Genomic DNA, 16,973 nt, shown 5'->3' with positions numbered 1-16,973 from the left:
AGAAAAGATATTTATAAAACAATGTGCCATTCTGCCCGAAATAAATACAGGATTCTGCTGGAGCGAGAGCTCCCAGGAAAAAGCACTTTGAAAAGCAATCTTCCCATTTGCACCAGAAAGAGGGAGCATTTCAACAGTTAAACCCCTTCTCAACAGATTTATCCTCCAACAAAACGAGGCTTATCTCCAAATTAAGCCAGATATTTGAGCCCCAATAAAACAAACCAACGTGCCTGCCGCAGCGAGCCGCCTACCAAGTTGTCTTCTTATTTTCCTCCCCCAGATCCCGAGCAGGGCAGGGGGAGCCCCAGCCCAGCCCCTGGTGCAGGCAGAGCCCCCAGCCCCCAGCCCAGTGCCCCCGGTACCGGCGGTGAGAACCCTCGGAGTGACCCCGGGCTGGAGGCGGCAGCTCCGCATCCCACCACGGCCGCTCTTCAGGACCGGCTGTACCTTTTGGCCGTGGGCAGAATTCCTGCTTCCACCTCCCAGGAAAAAAGAGCCTGGCCTTGGGAGGACCTGGTGCGCAAAGCCGGAGCAGGTAGCGCTGGTGCAGCCTGGGCGCTGAAACTCCAGCGGAGCAAATCACTGCGGATTCACCGAGCCCAGACCCCCCCGTGCTCCCTCCCCAAAGAGTCCAGGAGATTTAAAATCCTGCCTGCCTGTGATACTACTGAAGAAAAACTACGTTTAACTAATACTGAAAGCTCAGAAGAATGATATTAAAAAAAAAAAAAAACAAACAAAACAAGAAAACGAAAAAAAAAATATAGAAGTTTATCTGAGAAAGATTACAAAAAAAAAAAAAATCTCTGGAAAGAAAATAATAACCCACAAAGAGCTGCTCTGTTCCCATTGCCGAGGGGAAAAAAAAAAGAAAGAAAAAAAAAAAAGTCCTATCTGCAAGGCCACGGGGTAACAGGAAGAAAAGGGAACACACTCGGAGCCAATTTAATTGTATCTGCATGGTTAAAAAAAAAAAAAATTCTTCCAAGCGAGGAAGTTCGCGGTGCCTTCGCCTGGCCGGGAGCGAACGTACCTTGAGCAGCGTCCCCGGCGCCGCCGCTGCCGAGGGGCTCCCGTCCCCCGACCGCCGAGTGCTCAGGGGAGGGGGAAAATAAAATATAGTATCAAGCCCTGGGTTTGTATCTGCTGGAGCTCAAGCTTTTACCAAGTCAAATCTCCCCGGCAGCGCACAGCATCTAAATGAATAGGCCGGATGCAGATTAACATTCAGGCTGCTCTCTGCAATGAATAGAGCCCTTTGATTAGGGACCTGAAGTAAATGCCAGTTTCAAACCGAAGCTTTAAAAACAGAGAAATATCAGTGCCAGAGGAATGCTCTCAGTGTTGGTACAAGACAGACTTTTGATGAGTCACTGCAATGCAAACAAAGATGGCAGAAATACTGTACTGTATGCTGATGAAATGCTTAGTGGTGCCACGGCAACTGAGACAGGTTTTAAATTTATAGTGCAGTTTTGCATATGAATTACGCTGTAAACTGCCTCCCCTGCCATCTAGTACATCCAGAGTGTCAAAGCATTTAAACTATTCCAAACAGTCTGCAGAGCTGGCACTGCTGCTGGTTAACTCCTGCGGCCAGGGGAAGGCACGGAACAGGGGTGGAGAGCATCCCCTGCATCCCCCCAGCATCCTCCTGTACCCCCAGCATCCCCTGTATCCCCTCCTGCATCCCTGAGCATCCCCCTGCACCCCCAGCATCCCCTGTATCCCCTCCTGCATCCCTGAGCATCCCCCTGCACCCCCAGCATCCCCTGTATCCCCTCCTGCATCCCTGAGCATCCCCCTGCATCCTGAGCATCCTCCTGCATCCCCTCACATCTCCCCAGCATGCCCTCAACATTCTCCTGCATTACCCCTGCATGTCCCCAGCATCCTCCTGCATCCCTCCAGCATCCTTAGCATGTCCCCTGCATCCACCCCAACATCCTCTGCCTCCCCTCCAGCATCCCCTGCATCCCCTCAATAACCCCTGCATCCCCTCAATAACCCCTGCATCCCCTCAACAACCTCTACATGACCCCCAACATGCTCCTGCCTGATCCAGCATCATCCCACCTGGCCCAGCATCCCACCCCAAGTGCTCCCCAAAAGCACCTGCCCAAAAGCACAGCTTTGGCAAAGCCCAAATCTGCCCAAAATAAAGGTGCTCCTTGGGCAGCCACAGTCCTGCTTCCTGCCCCCCAGATCCTTCCCCCCACCAATACAAGAAAGCCTTTCAAATGCAGGAAAAATGTTTACCCCTTGGGGAAAGCTTCTTTCAGTCTGTGGCTGAATCCACTAAAAGCAAATCCATTTGCTTAAGTAATGAAATCCCAGTCACATTGTCTCCTGGATTCAGATTTTAAATTACCTTCGCATTTATTGAGCATGTTTGGTGCTTTTTTTCTGGGAAAGAGGGTGGGGCCTCCCTTTGCTTATTTCTCCCTTGCCCTGAGCGTTTTCCCTTGTGCCATTGGCCTCGGATTTGGTTCAATTGCTGCGCTCAGATGGTCACACACAGTTAAAATTCCGGGGATGAGAGGTGAGGCCATCCCTAGAGCAGGATAACTGTAGGGAGCACAGGGCTGGTGATGCTCCAGCCTGACCCTTCCCTCCTGATCCTGCTCACAGCTCCACTTCCACATCCAAAGGGATGTTTGGTGCATTAAGTTCAAGTCCGGGGCAGGGAAGTGAGCAAACCCCTCTGACACGGCTGCCCTGGATCCCACAGGACCTGCAGCCTGACGGAGCCTGGAGAGCCACGCTGCTCCCACACCATTCCCTGCCTTGGGAATGCTCAGCACACTCATCCAAACCCCCCAGGAGCTCACTGGGGTCTCTGCTGAGTGCTGGTGAGGAGGTGAAGGCGTTGGGAGGGGACCAAGGTGACATCCCGTGAGGAGATCAGGGGTGACACCACAACAACCACGCCCGAGAGCCCAAAACCTCTCCCAACCACGACACCACCCATCTCTGCTGGAGAAAGGATGGAATCTGCCCTGGCAAATGAAGATCCACTCTGGATCTGTGAAAATTACTGAGAAAAACCTGAGTTACAGAAAAAACATCACTGCTCAGACACCTGAGGAAGCCCCATCCACGGTGATGGGAAGAACGTGGGTGGAGAAGGATTTCCTCCTCTTTTCTTCCAGGAAGGGCTCCCCCAGAGCTGGAGAAGACACCAGGGAGGCCTTGGATGGACCTCCTTGGACCCAGCAGGACAGGATGTGTGGGACCAGCCAAGGACAGCTCGGTAGCACAGAACAAGCCAAATTTAAAATAAATATCAATTATTAATATTAGAATTTGCTCTATAAACAAACAGGCTTGTCAGGAGCAATCCCTGTCTCTCCCTATAAACACCAAAATGTGCTGGTTTAGGGTATGTTTAAGCCAGAGAGAAGCAACGAAGTGTCCCAGCATCCCAAACCTGGCAAATCTCAGCTAAAACCTCCCAAGAGAGTTTGAACCAAGATGCTCCACACAATTGGTCCCCCGCAAAATGCAGCTCTCAGGGAAATGGGGGGAAGCCACAGTGTTAAGTTTAGAAAGAGCATCAAGGAACATAAGCAAAGCCACCCAAGGAAGCTGCAAAAGCCCAAACCACCCCAATAAACCATCAGCCAGGACTGCTGGAATTTCTTCGTCTTCCTCCCTCTGCCCCTTCCTTTTTATGACCAGAATATATAAAAAAGCTTCCCAAAATCCAACCCCAAACCACCAACAACCCCAAATCATGAAGAAATGAAATAAAAGTCTTGAAAGCCCAGGAGAAGCTTCTCACCACCAAACCTCATGTTCCCTAAAAACAACAACCATGAAAAGCCACTGTGATTAGACAGCAAATGCAATAAAGCTTGATAATTTCTATCTTTAAAATTCCTCTATTAAATATGATCATTTTTCTTTTAAATAGAGCAGCAAGTGACTTTTGAAGGGTTGGAAATGGCTTCAGCCCATCTGACACAGGAAGAGCTGTGCTGCAGGAGGAATGACCTTTGCAATTACAGATGTAAACTGTATTTTTCCAGTCTCATCTCTCAAGCTGAGCTGTGTCCCAAGGTGCAGGAGGAGCCCCCAGCATGAGCATCACCCCAAAAAATCCAGTCCCCTCTGGGCTGGAGTGTCCTACAGGTGACAGATCATCAACTGGACATCTCCAAATGGGAAAACCTGGATAAAACTGGATTAAAACCAGACAAACATCCCCCACCATGATCATTTTATGTATGTGACCATTCAAGCAAAACAACATTTTGCTTTCTGATGACAGCCTCTTTTTCCTGCTCGTGGATACGGGGGGATAATTTGTACATCTGCCTGATTTTTGTAAAGTCATAGCCTTTGTCACAAGATGTTCATAAAAAATGCAGCCGTTATTTGAGACAACTTCCAGGAGAGTTTGGGAATTCTCAGTTTCTGCATTCATCTGCTTTGGGGGAGAGAAAAAAGCAGGTTTGCTCTTTTCCAAACTAATTCCCTGCTCCGAGGCCTGAAAGGTCAGGGCAAGGCGACAGCAACAAAGGAAAAAAGCATCGACCTAGAATAAGATGCTGCCATCAGAGCTCCCCCAGGAGTAATCAGAAATAATTAGATAATGTATTTAAATTGCCTTTTTTCTTCACCAAACAACAGAGAGACTCGGTGGAGAATCATTCCCCCAAAACCCCCAAATATCCCCCAAGTGCTGCAGCTCCCCAGGAAGGTGAGCTGGGCAGCAGCTGGGCCAGGGACAAAGGGACAGGGACCCTCTGGGGGTGGGAGACAAAGCAGCCAAAGGCTTTCACCCCCCCAGCCAAAGCCCCAGGAAAGAAAAGAGCTGAAAAGTCCTGCCCTTGAAGGCCTCAAAGGGTCAAAGGAAACTTCCCTTTCTTCTGTAAATGAGAAGGGTGGTGGGGGGAAAATCCCACTCTTGGATTTGAGGCTAGCAGGGGGATGTCACCCAGCTGGGCAGGGGGTCCCCAAAGCCACCCAACCCCACCAGGCACAGGGGTGGCACCTGCCCTGCTCTCACTGCAGGGTTTGGGGGTTATTTCCCCATTTTTTAATGCAAAGGAAATGTAAAAACCCAGGGGAAAATATGCAACAGCTCACTGCAAACTCAGTATTATTCCCTGAGCCCGGAGATGCTGTAATGCCTCAAATAAAATAAAGAGTTAAATAAAATAGAGTTAAGTAAATGAAAGAGTTAAGTAAAATAAATAGCTAAAGAAAGCCAAATAAAATGCACTTCAGGTCTAGGCTGAGCATATTCCCCCCACCCCTGCATCACAGCCTGTGCCAGGAGCCAAGAAGCCAAAATGAGAAGTCTTTGCACACCCACCCCAAAAACTGAGCATCCCCTCTTTGAGGTGAGAAAATCCAGGAGGGGAAGGGAGAGGGATTGGGGCACTGGTTTGTATTCCTGCACAGTGTTTGGCAGGGGCAAGAAAACAAGGTTAAGTTCAGTAATCAAATGGCAGTGAGACTCCTGCAGCACTGATATCTGCAGCTCCAAAGTATTTATTTTTGAAATGCTGCAAGTGGCAAGCGGCACGGACGGACCCTATTTTTAGTGTAGCAGCCAGTGGCAATGGGTGAAAGAAGATTATTTCTGCCTTATTAAGAGCAGAAAGTGAATTTGCAAATATTAGTCAGTAACACACGGGCAGCCCACACGCAGCAGACATGCAGCACGGAGCCACCGCGGCTCCAGCATCCTCAAAGTTCGCACGGAAAGTACGGCCCCGGAGGCTGGGGCAGGGAATGGGGGGGAAAAGATGGAAAAGTGAATTGAAATGGTGCTGATGGTGCAGCTCAGGAGGTGTGGGCAGCCCGGGGATGGGGTGCTGGGAGCTCAGTCTGGGACCCCGGCGCTGCCCTGGGGGCTCTCCCTGGGGACCTGGCAGAGCTCCAAACGTCCCTCCATGGGGAGCTGGCACAGCCCCGAGGGGGCTCTGCTCAGGGACCCTGGCACAGGACAGGCACCGCTTTTTGGGGACCCCTGCACAGCCCCGAGGGGTCTCTCCTTGGGAACCCTAGAACAGGACCGGGCACTCTTCCTGGAGACCCCAGAACAGCCCTGGGGGCTCTTCTTGGGCACCCTGGCACTGCCCTGGGGGTCTCACCCCAACCCCTGGCACTGCCCCAGGGTCTCACCCCAATCCCTGGAACAGCCCTGAGGGGTCTCTTTATGGGGACCCCAGAACTGCCCAGAGGGGTCTCTCCATAGGGATCCTTGTACAGTCCTGGGGACTCTTACTGGAGACCCCAACACTGCCCTGAGGGGTCTCACCCCAATCCCTGGAACAGCCCTGGAGGTCTCACCCCAATCCCTGGCACTGCCCTGGGGGTCTCACCCCAATCCCTGGCACTACCCAGGGGTCTCACCCCAATCCCTGGCACTACCCTGGGGGTCTCACCCCAATCCCTGGCACTACCCAGGGGTCTCACCCTAATCCCTGGCACTACCCAGGGGTCTCACCCCAATCCCTGGCACTACCCAGGGGTCTCACCCCAATCCCTGGCACTGCCCTGGGGGTCTCACCCCAATCCCTGGCACTGCCTTGGGGGTCTCACCCCAATCCCTGGCACTACCCTGGGGGTCTCACCCCAATCCCTGGCACTACCCTGGGGGTCTCACCCCAATCCCTGGCACTACCCTGGGGGTCTCACCCCAATCCCTGGCACTGCCCTGGGGGTCTCACCCTAATCCCTGGCACTACCCAGGGGTCTCACCCCAATCCCTGGCACTACCCAGGGGTCTCACCCCAATCCCTGGCACTGCCCAGGGGTCTCACCCCAATCCCTGGCACTGCCCTGGGGGTCTCACCCCAATCCCTGGCACTGCCCTGGGGGTCTCACCCCAATCCCTGGCACTACCCAGGGGTCTCACCCTAATCCCTGGCACTACCCAGGGGTCTCACCCCAATCCCTGGCACTGCCCCAGGGTCTCTTTGTGGGGCCCCTGGCACATCCCCACATCCCCCTGTGCTGGCCCAGCCCCAGGCTGTGTCCTGCTGCAAGGTGAGTCACCGGCAGCCCGGGTGCACCGCGGCTCCTCGAGGTCACCCACCCGGCAGCTCCAAAAAGTGCCGTCATTCAGCCAAGGCAAAGCGTGTTATTGCCATTATTATTTAATCAGGTTTTTTTGGTTTTTTTTTTTTCTTTCCCCCCTTCCCTAACACTGATCTTAAGAGCTCTCAAAGCAAGGAGAAGCAAAAATAGAAAATGCAACATTTTAATTTTTTTTTTTTTTTTCTCAGATTGCTGCAAGGGAAAGGGAGAAGGGAGAGACATGGCTAGAAAATACAATTATTCTGCAGAACTGAGTATTTTGCCACCTAATAAAAACTCAAGACCCCGAGTAAGTTACGGCCACAGGAAAGCACAGAGCACCCCATCACCCTGCCTGCAGCATCCCAGCACAAGCACTAATTCCCATCCGTAACACATCAAAAAAGACAAGTGCCATGCTGAATCCTATTTTCCTCACTCCTAGTACACAACAGCAGAGCTAGCAATATATAACATGCATGACTCAGTCCTAGCACCGTGCCACTACGGAACAGAAAGCTTTAAAATAAAGTAAATATCTTAAAAGGTCAATTAAAAAAAGCTTACAAAACATCAGACGCTGCTTCTCGCTAGAGCTCATTACCTAGTATGGTGGAGCTGCCTGTGTGTTTTTTTTTCTTGTGCAAGTTAGTCTGTGAGTCAGCATTAACACACATGAGAACATCAGGAATACTGCCTAGTTCTGATGCAATGGAGGTTGTAAAAAAAAAAAAAAAAGAAGAAGAAGAAGAAGAAGAAATCGCACTCGGTTTGGACGAGAGCCTGTAATTCAATTGCCTTTACTTTTCAATTACTGCATAGCCTACCCTGACCAACCTGCAGAGGGGAAGGAAACTTTGCTTACATCTCTGTCTTAAAATTAATGACTTTTACTTTTGGCTACAGCTTATTCTCCCTGCTTTAAAAAAAAAAAAAAAAAAAAGACATAATATAATTAACCCTTCAAGGGCAGCTGAGCCCGTGCAGCAATTGGGATCTTCGTGTTTCTGTAGGAATTTCAGGGCTGCCAAAAAGTTCTGGTGAAGGGAGACATTTCTACATTAAACTTTTAATACTCTATAAAGCAAAGCTACAATTGCATCTGAGCTTGATCCTTAATGGAAATAGAAGCTTGCAGACAAGGGAAGTTAGAGACTGCAGAAATTTAACTCTGCACTTCAGGGTCCAGACAGACAAATACCAGAGTGCACAGGAGGTTTTTCAAAAATGAGGGGCTTGGTCATTCAGCAAAAACCCTGAGAAACCTAAAATTTCTGACATGAGGTGGCCACCCCAGCCTGACACCCACTTTGCCCAGGCAGATGGAGGCAAAGCTGAAAACCAGCATTTTTTATTTATTGTATTTACTGCTTGTACTCCAGCAAAGAATTCCCTGTCTCCCTGGGGGGAAAACCCCTCCAGACTGATCCCTGCTCCCAGGATCATCGAGTCCAGGAGCCTCAACACTGACTTTTCACTTCTGCCTCCTCTCCCCCTGCAACAAAACCCTTCACTGGGGGCAACAAATTGTGCCCAAAGCTCCAGAATGTGACTATTTCTGTATCACACCCTAAAACACCCCCAGACAACACTGCAGAATATTGCATTATATATATATATACTGCTGATGATTATATGTATGAAATATTATAATATAGATGATGCATGGTCAATGTATTACTGTTATATTTATATATATAATATGCTAAACTATGTCCATCAACACCTGACAAGTTCTGAGCTGCTGGGAGAGCCTTGCTGATGCCCAGCACAGAAATTCCTTAAATCTGGGTTTTTTTAATCTCTGCAGCAGAGAGGGGTCAGAGGTTGAAGTGAGAAAGTCTCCCCAGTGCTCATGACCTGAGCTGGTCCCTCAGCAACAAACACTGACCAACCCTCAAAAATATAAATATCTAATTCATATGGATTCAGAATCCAGTGGATCACAAGAAATGCCAAACCCCAGCTTAGTTTGCTGGTTGTTTTCATGAGTAGACACAAGCACTGCAAAACTCTTTCTTTTCTCCAAGTGTAAATACTTATTAATGCTGATTAACTAACACAGAACCCCCCTAATATTAGAGATCAACCACTTCTGCAGCCTCTCCTGCAGGCAAGTCTCAAACCAGTATGAGCCTGGTGGGGTTATTTTTCCTTAAGCATGTGGGATACTTGAATACAGATGAATTGAGTTTTAAAGGAAAAAACCCAAGCAGCAACTTCTGGGCCAAGTTCTTGTGTGCCAAACTTTTCAACTGCCACAGCACAGCTCGACAGTGTTTCAAAAGAATTTAAGCACTGTTTTGAATACTGCTGACAATCTTCCTCATCAAAATTTGTAATTTAAATACCTCAAATCTGAAAAGCACGCTCCCTGGGGCATGCTTCATTCTCCCTCCCCACCGCCCAACCTCCCCGAGCCCCATTTGGAATAAAATCCGCTGCTTTCTGTATCTGGCTGGGTTTTCCCCCCTCCTGCAGCCCCCCAGCATCCGCTGCATCCCACAGGGATCCCAGTGCTGGAGCAGAGCTGCTTCTGCAAGGATGGAACCTCTGGGTGCACCCCAAAACACAGCCACCTTCCTCTTTTACAGCTCTTGAGGCTGGTTTAGAGGTCAAACCAGTCACTGGTTTAGAGATAAAATCACTGATTTAGAGCCAAGTCCAATTAGTGATTTTGGGCTAAAACCAGTTAGTGATTTAGTTAAAACCAGTGACTGATTTAAAGCTAAAACCAGTGGCTGATTCAGGACTAAAACCAGTTACTGATTTAAAGCTAAAACCAGCTAGTGATTTAGAGTTAAAACCAGTGGCTGATTAAGGCTGATTATAACCAGTCAGTGATTTAGGGCTAAAACCAGTAACTGATTTAAAGCTAAAACCAGTGGCTGATTTAGAATTAAAACCAGTTACTGATTGAAAGCTAAAACCAGTCAGTGACTGAGAGCTAAAACCAGGCTGTCCTGCCTCCCACACCGAGAAGGGGTTAATGCAAGGAGCCCCATTCCCACCCCTCTGCTCTCCAGTGGATAAAGCCTTCCTTCAGACGTGTCAATAACCCCCCAATAATTCCCTGCCACCCAGCCTAATCCTCGAGGAGCAGCCAAAGGAATTTCTTGGGGTGCCTGTGCCGGTGGAGCAGCAGCTCCATTTTGGCAGGAGCGTGTTTAAGATTCCCTCCCAGTGCTGCAAAGCACCTTGAAAGGTCGACGAGCGCTTTCATATTCTCCGATCCATCTCCGACGCTGCCGCAGATGAAACGGATTGACCTAGACAAGAACTGCACCAGGCTCTGTGAAATAATCCATCACCACCCCTCGCCAGCCGCAGCCGCCTTTGTCATGGGAACGCTTGGGAATCTCACCTACCTATTGCAGCCGAGCAGGGGCTGGAGAGGCTTTAAATCCCAGCCCTGCTCTCCTGGGATGGAACCAAAGCCGGAGCTGCGGAGCGCCGAGCCGGCACACAACAGCAAATACCTCCATATTCCAAAGCCTGTGCCCATTACCGAACTCATTAAAGACAGTGATACTTTGTAACACACTCTAATCTTTAATATTCATAGCTTGCTTCATTTGCATATCATGCCATAAATAGTTGAAGCAGAGGTAAAACACAAAGCGCTCCACTTGCATTTCTAATTATGCCTAAAATCAAATGTAAATCACAACACATCCAAGACACAGAAAATATTAAATTTGCTGGCTCTCGGTTAAAAATCTTTCAAATGCCCTCCCCCCTCCCCAAACCACATTCACAAACCCAATTATTTTTAAAAAGAAAAATCAAAGGGGCTCATGTTGTCTGTTTTTAAAGAGGAGCTGACACATCCCAGCCCTGGGGAGGGACCCAGCAGCAAGCCCAGCTGCAACCCCCCCAGTGCCAGCTCATCTCCCCAAAACATCCCAAAAAACCTGCTCTGCCCACGGGGCTGGGCTGCAGGTGCCCATTTAACCTTGGTCCTGGGAGGAACAGGAGCCTTTTGCTCCGGGGTGCCTGGGAAAGCTAATCTCCAGCAAAGGAGGTAAATTTGAAACATCAGCTCAAATGTGAACTTGTGCTACGGCATTGGGCTGGCTGGAGGTCGGGACTTTGGATTTGGGAGAGAGAAGGGGAGAAGCCCTGGGGCTGGGAGCTGCTCAGTCCCAAGGTTTAATGAGGAAAGTTTTGGGGTGCTGGCACCCAGCAGCTCCGTGTTCAGAATCAGACAACTCCTGCTCACATCGTACCAAAAGCAGGCAGAGGCAACAGCACAGGGTGTTCTTCTCTGCTGTGTTTTCTCCTGGAACATGGAAGAGCCCTCAGTGGGGCACCAATCCTGTGGAAAAGGCTCAAGACCCCATTCAGCTGCTGCTGATGCTCTGCCATGGGCAGGTTTGGCATCAGCGAGCCCTGGGCTCTCTCCAGATACATCCCAAATGTCTACAAATAATCAAATAATACAGCCCTTTTCATAGCAGCTGCAGCTAATTCACCTGCCTCCCCCAAAAACATCCTGTGCTGCTGGCAGTGGCTCGTGGGACTTCAGTCCCCAACCACCACAATCCTGGAGGATTGCTCCACAATCCCACTCAATTTATGGGCTTTTAGGGAAAAGTGTGGCATCAGCAGAGGAGCCAGGCTGCAGCCCTGGGGAAACAGGGCTGAGGTGTCCTCACCTGCACAGATGAACTGACCCTGCTTCCCCCAGCTCACAGAGGCACCAGAAGGCTTTGTATCTGCAAAGCACCTCGATATCCTTGGATAAAAAGTGTTAGTAGGACATTCCTGATGGTGGCACAAGTAATTTCCCTGTGCTTCTGCATTTTGATTTTATGGAAAGGGTTTATGGAAATCCTCTTGATTTTATGGAAGTCCATCACCACCACCAAGTGAAAATGCACATTTTTAGTTCAAGAGCACTGCAACCTCAACCCAGCCCTGCTCCTTGCCCACCACACTGATCCAACGCACTGCTGCTGCTCCCAGGAAGCTCAAAACCTTCTTAATCTTCATCCATCTCCCCACTCCTCCTCTTCACCTCCCAAGAAACTTCTCCCAACAGAGAGACACAACATCCACAAGACTCAAAGTTTTACAGATTCATGCCCAAATATTGAATTAAAATAAAACTAACTGAATTTTACAAAAGCAGGACAAAAATCCCACTCTTTGTGACGATAGGAGGTGCCCTGGGAGCGAGGAAGGCTGGAAGATGTGGATCTTTTCTCACTTACCTTCCCTTTCCCACTGGGGCTCCAGCTGTAGAAACCCACCACATCTTAATGGAAGGTTGTCCCCAGGGAAAAAGGCATTTTTAAGTCACTCAAACCTGGACTAATTTTGAAGGAATCAGCTAAATATCACCAGTGAGCAGGGCACCCGCCGGCCACCCCGGCTCCGAGCCATCGCCTCTCCCTCCTGAGACTTCTCCCACTTAACAAAAGGCTTAAACAGACTTCTGAGAGAGAATGCAAAGTGGAAAGAAGACAAAAAGCCAATATTATCACTGCCACATTCTGCTCCTACTTGTAGGAAAGCTGCTGGTTTTCCAAGGTGAATAAATCCCATCAGTGAATGGGTCCAGAGTTCCCCTTGCATCCCCCCCCACCAACTCCTGCCCTCCCCTGCAGCTCACCCTGTCCCTTTCCAGATTCGAGTCCAGCTCAGCAACCACACTGCATCAGTTCTAAGAAAGGGTTAAAAGATTATTTTTTTTCCTGCCATATCGACTTCCAAAGAATTCCAGAGACGTCATTAAATTTAACCCCGAAAGGTGAGCAAGTGCCCCGTGCCCCGGCCCGTGCCCAGGGAGAAGTGAAAGCGAGCAGCTCACAGCCTGCAAAGCTTTTCTGCTCTTCGTATGTACCCTGGCATCTTGCCCAGACCTATTTTTAAGCCCATTTACTAGAAATCCCACAAATTAAAGGAAATACGGATAATGTTGTAAGAATCCTTTGGGCCAAATAAAAGCTACACATAATTTTCCTTGTGCATCAAGAGTAAGATCCTTAACCACAAAAACCAGATTTCCCCAAAGCTCTTTTGCAACAGTGAGAGAGAATCTTGTTTTGTAAAAAGTTGCTTTGATTCACTCCTGGATTACAGGGAGAGCAGCAGCTCCGCTGCCTCCCGGCCAAACCCGGGAGTGATTCCTGTTATGAAACAGAAAGGTGTTAGGAGAACACAAATAAATTAAACATTTCCAGCTCTGGAATAGGGACTGCAATGAGAGTGAGGCACAGGGTGCTGTGGGGAGAAGCTGGAGGATGGTTATTGGGATTTTTTCCCCCCTGCAGAGGAGATTTGGGTGGGTTTATCTCCCAGCCTCTGTCCAGCTGTGTGTTCACTGTGCTCATGAAGGGTCAGTGTGCTGGAGAATTTCCAACTTGCTGCAGGCAGGACAGTCAGCACAGACCCCCTCCTGCACCCCAGCAGGGGACAGGGCACTGCCAGTGCCTCAGCCCAGCCCCAGTGAAGGGTCCCCACAGCCTCTCCTCAGGGATTTCCTGAGAAACAGTGATTTTATACAAAAATAAATCTATCTCTGCATCTCTGAATAATTACAGTGGGGTTTCTCATGGGGTGAGCAGGAAATAAAGGAGCATCCACCTGCAGTGGGGCTTTGGGCAGAGCTGTGTTTTATGCAGCACCCATGATTTTAACCTCATAAAGACTTAAAAAAAACTCCACTAACAGATCATTCTTATAAAGAAACCAGCAACCAGATCAGTGTTTCACTAAAACTCATCAGACAAGCAGAAACAGCCCCAAAACACAGCAAGTCAAAGCAGCATTTGTGGTTAGTCCTGGCAGGGAGGGAATGAAGGGAAGGTGCTTCCTTTCCCCTTCCAACCTCACTCTCCTTCATCCCCACCTCTGGCTTAAAATGTCTTCCTCACAAACATTCCAGCTTCCTTTTGAAAAAGGAAAATAATTATGCAAGGGAATAACCACTTCTCTCCTACAAACACACAGATATGAACAGCTAAACACACAACTTCGGGAACTTTTCCAAGATTTATATGTTTTGCATGGAAAGCAAATGTTGGTGGTTTTTTTTTTTTCTCCCTGCCTGGGAAAATATTTAAGCACCAAGTTTATGGAGCCAAGTGCATTTATTGCTGGTTTCTGCTGCTGCTGCTGCTCAGACAGAATGGGATCAGTGATTTAAGCGGCGCTGGCCGATGCCCGAGCCCCCGGCCCGAAGCTGTGCCGGCACGTGGCTCTGGGAATTCTGGCCCAGACAGATTTTATCCATGGCACAGGATGGCAGGAGTGGCTGAAAGATGGCCTGGAGCATCCCAGTGCTCCCAGGAGAGCCCCCAGGTCCCTCCCAGCCCCACCAGTTCATCGCTGTCATGCTTTCTGATGCAGTGAAAGTCGTTTCATGGTGATACCCTTAGAAACAGCAACACTTGATTTGCATTTTCCTGGCCCATTTTACTGAATCCCTGCCTTCAGATGGAAACTCCTCCCCGTGTTCCCAGCTCAGAGCAGCTCCCAGCTCCCTCAGTGCTGCTGGGACCATGAGCTGAGGCAGCAGTGGGCAGCAGCCCTGTCCCATCCCTGGAAATGTCCAAGGCCAGGCTGGACAGGGCTTGGAGCAACCTGAGATAGAGGAAGGTGTCCCTGCCCACAGCAGGGGATGGAATGGGATGAACTTTAAGGTTTCTTCCAATAAAAATCTTCCTGGAATTCTATAAAACCCCAAGATCCACTCGGTCCCAAGCCTCAGCCACTTTCTCAGACCTGGAGACCTCTTCACAAGGCCCTCCAGCTTTTTGCAGCAAGCCAGCCAGTGATTTTTGCCTCTATATTTCCACTTATTTGTGTATTTTTGCAAATCTTTCTGGCCAGTTAAACCAGAACCGTGGCAATTGCGAAATCCAGGAAATTTGCTGCAACGCTCTGTAACTCTTGCAAGGCAATTAGCCAAAGCCTCACACAAATAAGCTTTTTTGCCACACCGTTCTAACCACCAAGCATTAACCCATTTTCTTAGGAAACAACATCTGCTGAAACAACTTCCTAATCTAGCAGCAGGCACGGAAAAAACCCACTGCAGCATCTCTAGTGCATGGTAAAGAGAATTAACAGGCAGATTTGTCCAGCTCAGAGGGTACTGACCAGACCCAGCCTCCTCTCACAGACCCTCTCCCTGGGATATTTATTCCCTGGGGCAGGAAAAGTGTAAAGGCCAAAGGTTTTCCTGCAGCACTTACATGTTTTAATGACAGAGATGATGGTGGAGCAGCCTGGGGGGCTTTGGAGCAGGATTTGCATCCCTGAAGCCAGACTGTTGTGGGGTCTGAAATCCTTGGAGCTACAGGAGCTGCACCTTATAGCTGCAGGGATAAATCAAAGCACAGCAGGATGGCACAGGTGTCATTTGTAAGAATAAACACACTACTGGGCAATAAAGTAACAATTTCCATTTCCTGGCCTTTACACAGCTTTTTTTTTCTTTCCTGGGAAAATGGGAACATCAAGCCAAAATTTGGCTCCATGATTTGCCCTAGGAAAGACAGAAACCACACAGTATCCTTCTCCTTACTCCAGATTAAAACGGCAGCTACACTTCTGCACCATTTGTTAGAACTCATTTCCTCCCTTATTCTCTGCCCCTGCTTTCTCCACCATCCCACTGAAAAACCAATAAAATAAAATAAAAACCTTCCTTTTGGGAACACAGTGGTAATAATACTGCTCCCATCTGTTGATAAGTCCGAGGACCTGCACGGGGAGCAAAGAGGCTGGAAAGCTGAAAGGGAGTCAAGTGTTTGCATGGTTCTACTGAGAAATGAAATCCAGCTTTAAACACAGTAAATCGGAGACTATTCTGAATCACCTCTTGAATTTTTTAATGCTACTCCTGGGAGCACTGAAGGTAAATATGTTAATTTGACTTCAATCATGGTGCAGGGGAAAAAAAAGCAGCACACTGTATTAGTTTAGGGTACCAAGTCTTAAAACTATTCATGCATTTCTGCATATTTTATACTCAGCAAATAAAGTTCCAAGGTTCTATAAGGAGGCTGCAAAATTATTCTGAGTAAGCAATAATGAGCTGTGCATTATATAAAGCTGATACTAATGGTAATCTATTATTAAAATTTGAGAGTTATAGCAGCTCTGTAAGAGTCCGAGAGCAGGTTTTCCTCCCTAGGAAGGGAGAGCAGCATCTGGAGCAGGGAGCTGGGCCAGACAGGTTTTAGGGGACCCAAGCTGCACCCCAGGTCCTTGGGATAATCTGTCCCAGGCCTAATTAACTCTAATTAACTCTTTCTCCCTGTCCCACTGCACAGGCAGCAGAGTCACAGCAGGTTCATCCTCCCAGCGTGTTTCATTCCCCGCCTGAGCAAAACAGATCTCCCAAAATGCATTAAAAAATGAACAGGGTCTCAGGTTTGGATATCTCAGCCACCCCCAGAGCCAGCTTGAGCCCTGATTCCTGTGATGCCCCACCTGGGCTGCACCGAGGGCAGGGATGGGACCAGTGAAACCCAGGGAGCTTTTCCTACCTGTCCCCTCCTGCCAAATCACCTCCAGGGCCTCCAAAGAGCACCACGACATCCAGGGTGGCCACAGGGACTCAAATGCACAATGGAAGAGGGCACATCCCAGCATTCTGGTCCTGTGGAAGCTTCCCAGCCCTTGGAACAGGGTTGGGGTTTAAGGTCTCTTCCAAACCAAACCATCCCATGGTTTTACAATGCTCAGCAAGGTCAAGCCAAGCTTTGCTTGGTGCTGGTTTGAGCTGGACTTGTTCTGCCTCTCTCCCAGCCCCATTCCTTCCTGGAGATGGATGCTTTCCTGGGAACTGCTGCTCCAGGATCCATCCCAGTGAGCGCTGTGCATTTTAAGGACAAATCATCACCTCCTGGAACAGCACCTCTCTGCACTGCTGAGAGAGAAACAAACAGCAAAAAGCCCAGAGTTTGGCTCATTTTCCT

At 49.0% G+C, this 16,973-nt stretch overlaps 1 protein-coding gene across 4 annotated transcripts in view; it reads right to left on the bottom strand.

Annotated features, from left to right (window-relative positions):
• The window catches only part of NACC2 (NACC family member 2), a 55,258-nt gene that overhangs the window by 19,399 nt on the left and 18,886 nt on the right, over positions 1 to 16,973 (bottom strand). Inside the window, exon 1 of one of the 4 annotated variants that reach the window (XM_023938327.2) lies at positions 7,606 to 7,631. The exons of 1 other annotated variant lie outside the window; for it this stretch is intronic. The gene's annotated coding sequence lies outside the window, so the exon portion shown is untranslated. Of the gene's footprint in view, positions 1 to 450; positions 968 to 1,036; positions 1,649 to 7,605; positions 7,632 to 16,973 lie in introns of those variants that run through there. 2 more of the 4 variants (XM_023938328.2, XM_023938326.2) reach the window with 2 other exon arrangements.

The sequence above is a fragment of the Cyanistes caeruleus genome, chromosome 20 (assembly GCF_971803275.1).
Source record: "Cyanistes caeruleus chromosome 20, bCyaCae1.hap1.1, whole genome shotgun sequence".
NCBI lineage: Eukaryota > Metazoa > Chordata > Aves > Passeriformes > Paridae > Cyanistes > Cyanistes caeruleus.
This window is presented reverse-complemented; position numbering and strand designations above follow the sequence as displayed.